Consider the following 14,797-nt stretch of genomic DNA (forward strand, 5'->3'; position numbering starts at 1 on the left):
GCCTCAGGGACTCGCTCTGGATCGCCAGGAAAGAGGAGCCGGGTGCCCGGGGCTGGCCTATCCCTGCACATGGAAATCCACCGGGAAACCATGTGGCGAAGGAGGAACTCAGAGGGGCCGTTGTGAGCACCTCCCTGTGAGCCCACCAGTGAAAAAAGAAAGTCCCCATCCGTCAGCAAAGGTTTGCGGAGGGGGTGGTGGGAGCCGAGAGCCATGCCTCCTAGAGGGCCTTCCCAAAGGGACAGGGCTCCTGTCACTCAAAAGCCCCCTCTAGCCTCTGCAACGCCCCCAGCCCTCCCCTGTCACCTCCCCCCAAGAACTCAGCGCTCCTACAAGACTTCTCGTGTGCTTGCTGGTTGATGGATCTGCGGAGCTGAAGTCTGGGCTCCTTAACCTATTGTGACGGTTCCTATTTCCAGACTCTTCTGGGGCCTAATCAGTTGTGAAAGTCAATCTTAAAAAGACGATGATTAACTGAGCTTTTCCAACCCCTCCACATGAATAATGTGAAGCTTCTCACGTGATTATTTTCACCCTGTCATTTGAAAAGATGAAATGTTAGTGGTAAGAGGTCTGACTATCCCTTGAATGACCTTCCTGATGCCTAAGAAAAAAAGCTGGGAGTTGAACCCTGACTTCCTGGTTCATAGGTCAATGCTCAACCACTGAGCCACACTACCACCGGGCAAGAAATGATTCCCGGTCAGGGCACCTGCCCAGGTTGTGAGCTAGTAGGGGGCATGCAGGAGGCAGTGGATCAATGATTCTCTGTCAACATCAATGCTTTTAATTCTCCCTCTTCCTCTTTGAAATCAATAAAAATATTAAAAAAAAAAAAAAAAAGATTTCTTAGAGCAGCTGAGGATGAAAAAGAAATTTGGGTATTACTCTCTTAAAATTCCTTTGCCATTTCATCGTAAGAATCCTTTAACTCCTTGGAGCCTCTATCCAGACCGAGCCAGCTGGGAGCCAGTGCAGGCTTTGGAGGTGAGGAGGAGGCATGGGCTGAGTGAGAAGAGGGTCACCTGCCACTGGGTTGAGGAGAGAGTTGGGGGCAGAGGAGATGGGACAGGGTGCTAAGGGGAGGACGATACCTGAGGTCCAGGTTGGCACACGTGGCGGGGCAGAGCCAGCGAAATTTGCCGAGGGTTGGGTGTGAGATGGGAAAGAAGGGTCTCCGAAAGGGTGACTCCCTGCTGTTCTGCACAGCTGGCCAGGCGGGCTGTCCTCCCCTGGGGGGAAGCTGGTGGGCGGGTTGGCTGGGACAGGGGCAGGATGGGAAGTTGGATTTGGAGAAGCGAGTCTCAGATGCCACTGGGACGTTACAAGGGGCCATCTCATAGGTGGCGGGGTGTGTGACTATTTTTGGGGTGCAGAGCATGAGCTCCCATACAGGTGGTCTCTAGGGGAAGCCCAGGGGCAACAGCCTTCATCTTTAATAGGGGTCTTTTCCCTCCGGGTCCGAGGACTCCACAGTAATAAAATCTTCTGAGTCTTCCAAAGCAAATGTACTTTCAGACATCATAACACTTTTTTTTTCCCCCTTGGAGATTGAATCAAGGTAAAATAGCTCATTTAAGACAAAGAATTGGTAACAGGATTAAGGCTCCTTAGTGCATTTGTCCATTGTTCTCCTGTCCTTCCGCGGAGTTGTGAAGGGAGGTGGGATGCTCAGAGTGTGAGCTCTGGAATGAGACAGACCAGGGTTTGAATCTACTCTCCACCATGGACTAGCTGTGGAACTGGCAAGTTATTTAAGCTCCATGAACCTCAAGGTCAGAAGTAATTATAGCACCGACTGTCATTGAAATTTTTGAAATAATACATTTACTAGCATCTATCAGGGCACCTGGCACTTAATTTATTCATTCACCCATTCATTCATTCTTTCATTCATTCATTCAGAAAAGAATTAGAACTACCTATTATGTGCTAGGTAATGAGTATACAACTATGAATAATACAGACTGTTCTCGCCTTGATGGAAATTTCAGTGTGAGAAGCAAGAGTTTATTAAAAAGAAAAAGAAGAAGAAGAAGAATCTAGAATGTTCAGAAACTTGTGAAAGTGTGCCCAGTCTCACAGATGGGGGAAATGGAAATTATACTCACAATGAGATACTGCTCCACACTCAGTAGACTGAGAGGACAGTAGTAGTACCCAAGTTTGGTGAGGCAATGCTGGAAATAGAGGCTTTTTTTCAGTGAACGTGGGAATCAAAATTGTACAGACACATTGGAGATCCACCCGACAGTCTCCAGGGGAGAAAAAATGCCCCCTACACACCGAAATCTCCACCCCGATGATGTGCATAGAGAAGCCTACACACGCACTCGGGACAACATGCCCAGGATACTCCCAGCTGGTTTTGCTCAGTGGGTAGAGCATCGGCCCACAGACAGAAGTGGTCCTAGGTTTGATTCAGGCCAAGAGCATGTACCTCGGTTGCAGGTTCCATCCCCAGCCCTGGTTGGTACATGTGTAGGAAGCAGCCAATCAGTGTGTCTCTCACATTGATGTTTCTCTCTGTGTGTCTGTCCCCCTCCCTTCCACTTTCTCTAAAAGTCAATGAAGAAATATCCTTGGGAAAGAATTAACAAAAACAACAACAAACAGAAAAAGAGATTTGCTAAGTTGTTCTATGATACTTTTTTATTTCATAAAATAGAAAATATACTTTAAAAAATGACAAAACCTAAAATGTCTTAGAAATTTCAAGAAGTCTTTGAGCAGAATCACATTTTTATTCTTTTATCACTTTCCCTGAGGAAACTTAGCGTGAGCCTGTCTCCCCCTTGTGGATTGAATCGTATCTCCTGCTGGTACAGTATGTAGTAAAATCAGGATGAAAGTGGGCCTTGTTGCACCAATGTCTTTCTTTGCACGAGAAAAAGAAGCGTTATTATAATTACTAAAGAAAAAGTGTTAATTTTCTGAATTGAAAATATATATATATATATATATATATATATATATACACAATATATATATATACACAATATATATATACTATATATATATATATATATATATATATATATATATATATATGAAGAGATAATATGCTAATTAATCCTACTGGTGTCCCAGTGAGGACCCACCAGTCAACAGGCAGGAGCTGGTGGGCAGGGATGGGGGTGGGGACTTGCACCACCAGGACATCAGGCTGCCACTCGGGGGCGGAAGTGCGCCCAGGCTCATGGCACCACCCAGCCCAGAGAGGGGCATCAGGACAGGGCTGGGGTCTTAGCAGAGAGCTCTCAGCACTCTTGAGCCGAGCTCTGAAGGTGTGGAGAGGAAGGGAGAGGGCATAGGCAGTTAAGGGGTTTAGGCCAGGAGGGGAGAGCAGATAGGCAGTTAGGGGGATCAGACAAGGAAGGGAGAGTAATTAGGGGGATCAGGCTGGCAGGGGAGAGCAGTTAGGCAGTTGTGGGGGGGTGGTGATGTCAGGCCAGGAGGGGAGAGCAGTTAGGGCCATCAGGCAGGCAGGAGAGCAGTTAGGGGCATCAGGCAGGCAGGAAAGCAGTTCGGAGCATCAGGCAGGCAGGAGAGCAGTTAGGAGCATCAGGCAGACAGGCAGGTGAACATTTAGGAGCCAGTGGTTCTGGATTGCTAGAGGGATCCCAGATTGGAGAGGGTTCAGGCCAGGGTGAGGAACCGCCCCTCCACCTCCCAACCCCGTACACAAATTTTGTGCATTGGGCCATTAGTTTTTAAATAAACGTTTAATCTAACACTGTCAATATTCTGCCTGTAATTAGTTTAAGATGACTTAATTCCTCCATAGTAGGCTGAGTTTCTTCCATTTTAGGATGAAGCTAGGAAAAGGGGATTATGATCAAACTGCATAAAAGCCTCCAGGACCCAACTCCAGTGTTCTTAGCAGAATTGTCAGCAACAAAGACACAATCCGGCAGGCCTTCCTGTTGGTGGCCATTGGACTGCGTGCGAGTCCTTAGGCCAAGCACTTCACCTACGTAACACCTCTCACTCTTGGCAATGAGACTGTCAGCCTAACTTTGCTGGGGAACGGAGGCTTCGTGACCTTCAGCCCCGGCTTCGATCTCACAACCAGCTGCCAAGGTTTAAATTCGGCTGAAATCAGCGGAGACCGGGGAGCCAAGAACAGGAGTCCACGGGCAAGGGTCTTCCCAGGCCTGGCCTCTGGGAGGCGAGCGGAAGGGTGTGTGAATAACCCATGGGTTTATTTCCTCCTTTTCCTGAAGGATTTTGAGGGATAAGGAGCTTGTCAATAACGTGGGTTCCTATTCTTATTTGCAAGGTTGAAACTTGACAACGTGGGATAGATATGATGAACAATAGGGCGACATCAGGCTTGCCAATACGGGGAGCTGGGACCCAGCTGTCAGGAGGTGGAGATGGTTGTCTCCTGTCAGTATTGATCCATTAATGTTCCTTCTCCCTCCCCTCCTTCCAATTATGTGAGGCAGATATGACAACCCAGGAGGGATATGAGGGGACACAGCCTCGTTGCTGATCCGGAAACCCCTGGGGCTGGACAGCAAGGACGAGTAGAGTAACAGAGATGCTTTTGAAGCAAGTCGGGCTTTTAAATATTCCCTGCGGCGTCTTTGTCCATGTCTGTGGCATGTCCTGCTGCCTTTGAACCTTCCTGAGGGCTCCACCCAAGAAACTGAGTAAATAGATGCTCCTTGGGGCTTCATCAAGTGATGGGACCTTGATTGCCTGGTGACTCCTTTTCTCATGGCTTTTCAGGGACCGAAAGGAGCCATCCCTGGGATGTGACTAACCCTCACATCCACAGCACCTCCCCCTTTCTGAGGCCAGCTGGCGGCAGGGGGAAAGCCAGGTCCTAGGCATTGTTCTGAGCGGCAGCAGCTGGTGTCAACCAACCGCCAGGAAGGCCAGGTAAACACAGCGCAGCCCTAGGTGGCTGGTGCCCAAGGCCAGGCCTCCTTAGCAGGAAGGAAGGACAGACAGCCCGAGAGAGCAGTGTAGTGGGAGTATTGTGTTCACAGGACTCCGCTTTAGGCCATGTGCTTGGCACGGCTCTGACCAGAATGCTTTCTGCACAGGAAGTCAAACGTCCCCACCTCAGCGGCTAAATGAGGGAGCGGTTTCTTTTCTCTCAGTAAAGGTAAGCGCAGAGGCAGCTCCAAGGCTGGCTAATGCAGAGGTGGCATGCCGCCCCATGGAGCCAGGTTCTCTGTGTGTGTCTCCAGTCTGCTCTTGTCAGACTCATCCTCCCTCTTAATGTGCTCCAGGCACAACGAGGGCTGCAGCCAGTCATTCCCTACGCACATGAACATCCCGTAGAAGAATAGATCCCTTCCCCCGCCCCCAGTAATTATTTCCTCATAGCTTATTGGCCAGAATACGATCACAGGCCTCTGCTTAAAATAATCATGGAAAGAGAAGTTGTTCCACCAGCATTGGTTTAGACCAGTGGTCTGCAAACTCATTAGTCAACAGAGCCAAATAGCAACAGGTCAACGATTGAAATTTCTTTTGAGAGCCAAATTTTTTCAACTTAAACTTCTTCTAATGCCACTTCTTCAAAATAGACTCGCCCAGGCAGAGGTATTTTGTGGAAGAGCCACACTCAAGGGGCCAAAGAGCTACATGTGGCTTGCGAGTTGCAGTTTGCCAATCAGGGGTTTAGACCAACCAAGATTCATTACTGAGTCACATGGGAGAGGAGTAGCCAGGGGAGTTCAATAGGAGTCTGCCATGATTTAAAAGAAGGAGGAGGAGGAGAAGGAGGAGGAGGAGGAGGAGGAGGAGGAGGAGGAGGAGGAGGAGGAGGAGGAGGAGAAGGAAGAAAAGGAGGAGGAGGAGGAGAGGAAGAAGAAAAAGAAAGATGAGTGTTGTGTTAGCAACCAAAAGAGTCTGCTGCATATGGTTTGAATATGCGAGTCTATGTACATATGTTTTCTTTCTGAAAACCATTTCTTTAAAGGAACCTATTTATAGTCCAGACCCCATCTCAACCATTTGGAATGCAGCTTGGCAGAAATAATCATACCCAACACCTATAGGAACTTTGAGTGAAACACCTCTAGTTAGACAAGATGGAAGGGAGGAAGGGAGGGAGGGAGGGAGGGAGGGAGAGAGGGAGGGAGGGAGGGAGGGAGGAAGACATAGAAAGAGAGAGAAACAGAGTTCATCTGTGAACGTTGAGGAATTATAAAGAATAAACAGTGCTTAGCACTATGGCTTCACATTTCAGTCTAGCAATGGGCATTCCCCAAGCAACTCTGCCAGCAGTTTCCAGATCAATGGAGAGAGAAAAGCCTATGAATTCATTCTTTTGAAATATATGTTTCTATGCTTTAAATTGTGTTTTCTGACCATAAAGTAATCGATAGTAATAGAAGCATAATACGACTGGACGTCCTTCTGGACGACCTTCCGGGTGAAGCTGGGGCTGAGGGGAAAGCCTGGGTCTTGGGTGCAGGAGGGAAGCCGGGCCGGTGCCGGCAGCCAGGGGAAGGAAGGTCTACTCTTGCATGAATTTCATGCATCATACCTCTAGTTTTATGTAATAATGATTTAAAATATATATATATATATATATATATATATATATATATATATATATAGTTTATTGATTTTTCACAGAGAGGAAGAGAGAGATAGAGAGTTAGAAACATTGATGAGAGAGAATCATCGATCAGCTGCCTCTTGCACACCCCATACTGGGGATGTGCCCGCAACCAAGGTACATGCCCTTGCCCGGAATCGAACCCGGGACCTTTCAGTCTGCAGGCCGACGCCCTATCCACTGAGCCAAACCGGTACCGGCTGTAATAATGATTTTTAATATTTACCTCACTACCTTTGTGTGTGTGTGTATGTGAGAGTGTGTGTGTGAGAAAGTGTGAGTGTGTGTGTGTGTGTGTGTGTGTGTGTGAATGTGTGTGTGGTGCATGTGAGTGGGTGGGGACTTGACTGTGGGTCCTGTGGGGCACCCCAGACTCTGACAGGAGGAAGATTTTCATATACATTTTACTAATTTTCTTTCATCTCTGACACTTCTATTATAGAGAAAGGGCAAATAGCAATATTAAAATATTTTCTCTAATTAATCCTCTTTTAATGTGCACAAATTTCATGCACCGGGCCACTAGTAGTCATAATATTATAACTGTGTGGTGTTAGATGGTGCTAGATTGATCAGGATGATCACTTTGTAAGTTATAGAAATGCATCATCACTGGGTTGTGCACTTGAAACTATACTGTCCCTCAAATCTAATTAAAAAATAAAAATGTTTTAAAATTAAAAAGATAAAAGACATGCTGAGGTTACAAAACAATCCTCTTTTATCTCTAAGCAAATATGTATGGGCAAATGGGTGTGTCTATCTACATTAATAAAAGAGAAACATGCAAATTGACTATCACTCTACCACACCCACCAGGCAATCAGGAGGGAATATGCAAGTTAGAAGGACAAAGATGGTGGCCGCCCAGCTGCTCCAGGCTCGAAGTAGCAAGGCAGGGCAGGATGCCTGCTGTGAGAGGGAGGGCGGGTGGGGCGCGAAGAGGTCTACAGAAGCAGCACTCCAGCCGCAGCAAGAGATGAAGACTGCAGACTCCGGAGTCTATAGCCAAGACAAAGATGAAAGATGGCAGACTCCTGCTGGAGTCTTTAGCGAAGACAAAGGCAGCAAACTCCGGCCAGAGTGAAGGCCGGGTCCCGGGTGCTGGAGGAAAACTGGTGCTGGAAGCTAAGGGAAGGAAGGCCTATTGCACAAATCTCCTCATGCAATGGGCCTCTAGTCTATATATATATAAAAGCTCAAGCAACTGAATGACCAGTCAACCCATCTCTATGACATGCACTGATCACCAGGGGGCAGACAGTCAATGCAGGAGCTGTCCCCTGGTGATCAGTGTGCTCCCATAGCCAACCTCCTGTGGTCCCTCCCCCAGCCAGCCGGCCCTGATTGGGGCCGATTGAGACTGGGCGAGTGGGCCTCGATCATGCTGATCACTGGCCAGGCTGAGGGACCCCACTCATTCTCAAATTCATGCACCAGGTCTCTAGTATATATAGAGTGATTTTCTTTTTTTTAAATATATTTTTATTGATTTCAGAAGGAAGGGAGGGGGGAGAGAGAGAGAGAGAGAGAGAGAGAGAGAGAGAGAGAGAGAGAGAGAAACATCATTGATGAGAGAGAATCATTGATCGGCTGCCTCCTGCACACCCCCTTCTGGGGATCAAGCCTGCAACCCAGGCATGTGCCCTTGACCAGAATCGAATCTGGGACCCTTCAGACCAGAGGCCGAGGCTCTATCCACTGAGCAAAACCAGCCAGGGCTACAGTGATTTTCAATAAGACTCAACGGTGATTAAAAGCAAGTGCTGCTTGGGGCTATAGTGGCTCATTCAGGGCTGTCTCGGCGGGGCTGCAGATGGACAGGCTAATATTGCCCTAATAGTGGGATCTCAGCGCCAGCTGTCACAGGCGAGTCAGCCTCCAGGGAACAAAGCCCTCATCTGTCGCAGGGTTTCCTGGAATAATTTGCCTTCTCCTCCACTTCCTGGTCACTGACAACACCACCCTCCCCTGCCCCACCCAGCCCCACCCCACGCCACCCCCACCTCCCCCCACCTCACCTTGGGGACACCCTGACACCCTGATCATTGGGAGGAAACTGGGCCTGGGTGATGGGATGGTAATTTTCTTTAAGACTTCACGTCTTCATATTATTTTAATGCCCCGTTTTAAAAGATTTGAAATGAGGTCGGGAGCTAACATTTCTGTGCTCTCATTATTCCATGCCCAAATAATAATTGCTGATTTTCTTCCTGGAAGAACCAGAGCTTTATCAGGAATAGCATTATGCAAATGAATATGCAAATGTCAACCAGAGGAGTACCTAGGGAAGAAAAGAGGTTCAGCTATCACCTTCATAACACATTCAAAATTTGCTGGAAAAAATAAATAAAAATAAAAAGTAACTGAACATTTCAAATGACAAGATCACCATGGCAGCAAAAGACATTTCTTGCTAATAAGAGTTTTTCTAGAAAGCTCTGCCCTTAAAATAAAAGAGGTAGCGCACACGCTGGTACTTTTTCTAGCTCAATTTATTTTTGATAGTCCGGAGATCCTTGTCAATTGTAGAGTCTCCGTGGAGGGGGGTCTCTTTGCCCTTTGTATGATGCCTAACAGAACAAAGCATTTAATGTTCCCCCTCCTATTTGCATTAAAAATTAATTTTTTTACTTTCTTTGCTATCAATATATTTTTATCATCATGGGCATTTGTAACTTTCTTTTTTTGGGGGGGTACATGTGGCCTTTTATTTTATTTTAATTATATTTTATTGATTTTTTACAGAGAGAAAGAGAAAGGAATAGAGAGTTAGAAACATCAAAGAGAGAGAATCATCGATCAGCTGCCTCTTGCACACTCCCTACTGGGGATGTGCCCGCAACCAAGGTACATGCCCTTGACTGGAATTGAACCCAGGACCTTTCAGTCCACAGGCCAACGCTCTATCCATTGAGCCAAACCGGTTTCAGCGGCATTTGTAACTTCCTTTGTGTTGACTATTATTGGAAGACAGGGCATGGAAACATAGAGATACATAGCCTTTCTGTGTTGGTAGAGAGTGTATGGCTTTAAGAATTCTCAGCGTTGCCGAGACCGGTTTGGCTCAATGGATAGAGCGTCCGCTTGGGGACTGAAGGGTCCCGGGTTCGATTCTCTCTCTCATCGATGTTTCTAACTCTCTATCTCTCTCCCTTCCTCTCTGTACAAAATCAATAAAATATACTTTAAAAAAATAATAAATAAATAAAAATAAATGTAAAAAAAAAAAATGAATTCTCAGTATGCATCCTGCGGAGCACTGGGGGAAGAAGCCTGATTAATAGTATTAAAAAAACAAATAAAAAGAAAATTTAAAAATAAATGTTTAAAAAAGGAAGAACACCAACACTGTTTATTTCACATAGGCGGAGTGTATATATATTTAAGGGTCAAACAGGTAATAAAGGTTTCATTTTTGTTCTTATTTTTATAGACCAGTTTTTGAGTTTAATACAAGAGAAGAGTATTTGAAAGACCCTTGCTTTAAAATATACATAAAGCCCAGCCGGCATGGCTCAGTGGATGAGCATTGACCTCTGAACCAGGAAGTCAGGGTTCAATTCCAGGTCAGGGCATGTGCTTGGGTTTCGGGCTCAATCCCCAGTCTGAGGCTTCCAGAAGGCAGCCGATGCATGATTCTCTCTCATCATTGATGTTTCTCTGCCTCTCTCCCTCTCCCTTGCCTCTGAAATCAATATGTATATATATTTTTAAAATATATTTTAAAAATATATATACATAAATAAAATCTATACCCAACACCAACCCACATGATAGTGGAAGAAAGAAACAAAGGCTTTGCCGAAACCGGTTTGGCTCAGTGGATAGAGCGTCGGCCTGCAGACTGAAGGGTCCCGGATTCGATTCCAGTCAAGGGCATGTACCTTGGTTGCGGGCACATCCCCAGTGGGGGGTGTGCAGGAGGTAGCTGGTCGATGTTTCTCTCTCATTGATGTTTCTAACTCTCTATCCCTCTCCCTTCCACTCTGTAAAAAACCAATAAAATAAATGTGTGTGTGTGTTTTTTTTTTTAAAAAAAGAAACAAAGGCCTTTCTGCTCTAACACCCCTTGTCCCTTAGGGAAACTTCCACTGGGAAGTCCCTCCCTACATCCCTAGATGTTGCCAGAACGCAGTGCGTGTTGGACTAAGCATGAAGAAAGCGGTGCCTGCTCCTGAGAATCCCACCCCTGCCCCCAGCCCTACCTCACCACCTCCCCCAGACACACCACGTGTGGGCCTGGGGGTCATGGTTTCAGCAGAGGCAGCGCTCCAACATCCAGGTAAAAACTCTCACAGTGCCCAGCATGTCATGAGCCGCTCAGGAACATCGCCTGCCCTCATTACTTCATACACGAGGCAGCTGGCCCTGGTGGGCGGTCATAAATGACTGCTGTTATGGGAGTAATAGCCCTCCTGGCTTCAAGGCAGGGTCCATTGCCAACCCTCCTTGTGCAACCCTGGCTGAGCCCCAGGCTGCTCCCGGCCTTTACAATGGTGCTATTGAGTGGTAATCATCACACCTGGTTCCCAGGGCGGTTGTGGCCAGAGCGGCACACAGACCTGGGCAGGAGGGGTCTGAATGTTTTATGAGGGGGCGGGCAGGGCCGCTTGCTGGGGGTATGGGGGGGCGGGGGGGCAATCCGGGCCTTCTGCTGGGAGCACAGCAGCTGTGTCAACATCAGCTTGGCCAGAGCTGATCTCTTGGAAGGTAAAGGACACGCTTCTATTTTTTAAATATATTTTCTTGATTTCAGAGAGGAAGAGAGAAGGAGAGAGGGAAATATCAATGAGAGAGAACCATGGATCAGCTGCCTCCTGCACATCCCACACTGGGGATGGAACCTGCAATCCGGGCCTGTGCCCTGACCAGGAATTGAACGGTGACCTCCTGGTTCATAGGTCAATGCTCAACCACTGAGCCTCACTGGCTGGGCAGTAACGGACACACTTTTAAGCAAATATTTGAAAACCCCCCAATTGTACTCGCTTGATGAGAAGCTTGCCACCCACCCCAGGTTCTGCTGTTTGCTGCTTGGTTTGAGCTCCCAGCAAGCCCTGCAGCCACGGCTGCAAACAGTTGTAATCAGGGCATCTCTGGTGAAAACTGGTTTGTAATCTATTCTCTTAGCGTTGTCACATGTGGAATGGTTATCCTTTGTTGCTACATGAAAATAAGAAACCAAGAGCGCTGCTGGCCCCGGGATTGCTGCTGGGCGTGATGTGACAGTGAAGGACACTGACTTTGGGGTGGGCTCCTCAATGAAGGGTGGGAGGAGGGAAGTGTGTATGTGTGTTCCATGTAGTACGTGTATATGTGTGTTCCATGTAGCAAGCATGTGCATGTTCCATGTAGTCAGTGTGTCTGTGTTCCAGGTAGTTCAGTGTGCATGAGTGTTCCATGTAGTCAGCGTGTCTCTGTGTTCCATGTAGTTAGTATGATGTGTGTTTCACATAGTCTCTGTGTTCCATGTAATAAGCGTGTGCATGTTCCATGTAGCCAGTGTGTTCCACGTAGTGCTCGTGTCCCATGTAGTATGTGTGTTCCATGTATTCAGTCTGCACATGTGTTCCGTGTAGTGTGCATGTATGTTCCACGTAGCCAGTGTGTATGTGTTCCAGGTAGTTCAGTGTGCATGAGTGTTCCATGTAGTCAGTGTGTATATGTGTTCCAGGTAGTCAGTGTGCACATGTGTTCCGTGTAGTCAGTGTGTATGTGTGTTCCATGTAGCCAGTGTGTATGTGTTGCAGGTAGTTTAGTGTGCATGAGTGTTCCATGTAGCCAGTGTGTATATGGCTTCCAGGTAGTCAGTGTGTATGCGTGTTCACGTGGTGTGTGTGCATCCATTCACTTCTGGGTGGGAGGAGCCCTGACAGAGTGAGTTGGTTTGAAAATGGCAGTTTCAGCCTCGAGTTTAAAGGGAGTTAGGACCCACCATTTGAAATTTTCTCCTCCCCAACTCCACTCCCCGAAGCACAGCTTCTTCTGGAGGAACAAGAGAGCAAGCCTGACACTGACCCGGGAGTCCTGCTGCCTGCGACCCACAGGGCGCCGTCGAGGGAAGAGCTTTGCTTAAGTCTTTCCCCCAAAGAGAGAGGAGCTGGACACTGAGGGTGGACGGACTGTGTAAAATGCGTTTTCAGGGTAGAAATGAAAACGTGGGGCGGGGGGTGTTAAGCCCACGGTGGAGGCCCCTTCAGCGTCTAGCCTTCCCTTATTGGGCTCCGCTTTCTCCCCTCTTTCTGCTACAAAGAGTCACACACAAAAGACAAATGGGAAAATGATGACATGGGCTTCCTTCCCAAGCCCTCTTGTGCGCCCCTGGCTGAACCCCCGTCTGGGGGAAGCACATGCTCTCTGGAATATTTATGAGGGACGCAGTCGGAATTGGCAGGAAAGTGGCCTGGGGCGCGTTGTGGATTAAAGTGCGAGCAATTACCCGTCTATTTCCCTAAGCAGCTCTCACTGGGTAGGTGATGGTCTGCCTGTAACGAGGGCCTGCCACCCTTTCCTGTGATGCTGGTGAAGACCTCATATGGTTGCCCGAGCTGGTGTGGATCAATAGATAGAGCGTCAGCCTGCAGACGGAAGGGTCCAGGGTTTGATTCCCAGTCAGGGCTCACGCCCCGGGCTGTGGCTGGATCCCCATTAGGGGGCCTGCAGGAGTCAGCCGATCCAGGATTCTCTCTCATCACTGATGTTTCTATCTTTCTCTTCCTCTCTGAAGTCAATAAAAAATATTTTTAAAGAAGTCACGTGGTTTTCATGGCCTTCAGCTCGCAGGGGCCATCTCGAGTCCCTCAGGCAGATCGGGTCCTCCTGGTCGCTTTGCTTTGTGGACGGCTTCTTGTCGACACGATATGTTGAGTGACTTCCTCCTCCATCAGTCACTGAGTGTCATGGGGATCTCCTCCCACCGGTCACTGAGGGTCAAAGGAATCTACTGTAGATCTAGCCATCCAGTCCTATCTCTTCCATGAGCTTCAGATTCCCATGCGCCGTTGCCAACTCCATGTTTCTCCTTGGATCTTTAATAATTGCCTCAAGTTTACTGTGGCCAAAGCACCTCCCCCACCCCTCAACCCCCCTCGGCAAACCCGCTTCTGCTCAGGCTCCTTGCCCGGTTCTCACTGAAAACCTAGGGGCCATCTGACTCTCTTGCCCTCACCTGCCAACCGCAAGCCCATCCCCTCAGATCCGCCCCGCGTCTGCCTGCTGCCTCATCCCATGGCCACAGCGCAGTCCCACTGTGTACCGTCCACCGGGGCCTCCCTACCTGCCTCCTGGATAGGCTTTCAAAGGGGAAACCAGCCGGGGTCATCTCCCAGACCGCAGGCCTCCAGTGGCCCCCGGGCAGGGAGAATAAGTGCCACATGACCCCTGGCGAGGCTGGTCCTTCTTCTCCCACTCCAGTGGGTTCTCATCATGGGCTTCCTTCCGACTCCGAGCCCGCGGAGCCTCTGCCAGCCTGTGGGTCCCAGCGGCCTCCTCTGCCTTTCTGATCTCTGCCCAGGACGCATTAGCAGGTGCCGTCTGTTTGGTGTCCCCCATCTCTCCAGGACCAGGAAGGGTGACAGCGTGGTGGGCACGCAAACCGCTGTTGGCTGAAGGGGTGAATACAGTTCTCAGGACATGAGTCAAATATTGGAGTCAGGCCATCAAAGCAGAGCCAACTCAGACCGCCGGGAACACCCAGCGAGGTGGAGGGAGGAAATGTGGGGAACAAGGTCAGGGCCGTTCACCTAGAGCCGTGGCCGGCAAACTGCGACTCTTTGGCCCCTTGCGTGTGGCTCTTCCACAAAATGCCACGGCTTGGGCGAGTCTATGTTGAAGCCGTGGCGTTAGAAGAAGTTTAAGTTTAAAAAATTTGGCTCTCAAAAGAAATGTCAATCGTTGACCTGTTGCAATTTGGCTCTGTTGACTAATGAGTTTGCCGACCGCTGGCTAGAAGGAGGTTTTTACGTGGAAGAGACTTGCTCGGGTGACAGCATGCATCCTGCCCCAGAGCTCCGCTCACCCCTAAGAAACCACGGAGCAGTCTTCACAGCTCTCGTGGCCATGCCACCACAGTTTCAGAAACAACAAGGCATCTTGTTGAAAGTCCATCCCACGTACGCCTGCACCCTGATTTCTCACGGACAGTTCACAACAGCACGTGTTTTGCGTGTGAGTTTGATGGAGAAGTCACACAGGCATCGCAGCTGAGAA

The sequence above is a fragment of the Pipistrellus hanaki genome (genome assembly GCF_964339955.1).
Source record: "Pipistrellus hanaki genome assembly, chromosome: 8".
NCBI lineage: Eukaryota > Metazoa > Chordata > Mammalia > Chiroptera > Vespertilionidae > Pipistrellus > Pipistrellus hanaki.